This window comes from Etheostoma cragini, chromosome 23, assembly GCF_013103735.1.
Source record: "Etheostoma cragini isolate CJK2018 chromosome 23, CSU_Ecrag_1.0, whole genome shotgun sequence".
Lineage (NCBI taxonomy): Eukaryota > Metazoa > Chordata > Actinopteri > Perciformes > Percidae > Etheostoma > Etheostoma cragini.
The window spans coordinates 277,160-278,255 of record NC_048429.1 but is presented as its reverse complement, the minus strand read 5'-3'; positions in this window follow the sequence as shown (position 1 = coordinate 278,255).

Genomic DNA, 1,096 nt, shown 5'->3' with positions numbered 1-1,096 from the left:
GACACACACACACAGACACACACACACACAGACACACACACACAGACACACACACACAGACACACACACACACACACAGTGTCTCAATACAAAAATTTGAGAGCTTTGTTTCTTCTTTCTTTGCAACACCAGGGACTTCCCACATGTCTATGGAAGTTAACCCTCATGTTGTCCTCATGTTGTCCTCATGTTGTCCTCATGTTGTCCTCATGTTGTCCTCATGTTGTCCTCATGTTTTCTTCATTTTGTCTTCATGTTGTCCTCATGTTGTCCTCATGTTGTCCTCATGTTGTCCTCATGTTGTCTTCATGTTGTCCTCATGTTGTCTTCTTGTTGTCCTCATGTTGTCTGTGTGTTGTCTGCGTGTTGTCTGCGTGTTGTCCTCATGTTGTCCCCCAGGTTGTCCTCATGTTGTCCTCTTGTTGTCTTCATGTTGTCCCCATGTTGTCTTCATGTTGTCTTCATGTTGTCCAAGTGTTGCCCTCATGTTGTCCTCATGTTGTCCTCATGTTGTCTTCATGTTGTCCTCATGTTGTCTTCATGTTGTCCTCATGTTGTCTTCATGTTGTCTTCATGTTGTCCTCATGTTGTCCTCTTGTTGTCTTCATGTTGTCCAAGTGTTGCCCTCATGTTGTCCTCATGTTGTCCTCATGTTGTCTTCATGTTGTCCTCATGTTGTCTTCATGTTGTCCTCATGTTGTCCTCATGTTGTCTTCATGTTGTCCTCATGTTGTCCCCATGTTGTCCCCATGTTGTCCTCATGTTGTCCTCATGTTGTCCCCATGTTGTCCTCATGTTGTCCTCATGTTGTCCTCATGTTGTCCTCATGTTGTCCCCATGTTGTCCTCATGTTGTCCTATATCAATGTTCTTTTTAATTCCCCAAAATAACATGATTGATTCCACCCAACGCTCTTTGCCAAGTACAAATCTCTACTTTCATTAATTTTGGGGCGTCTTATTCAATTTTATAGCATTGTAAAACAAATGGAAGTGTTTTTGAAATAGTAGTAGTATTAAATGTATGTATATATAAAGTAGTATTGGTATTAATATAAATAGTATTGAGTAAAAGTTGACATATTCCAGTCTGTGAT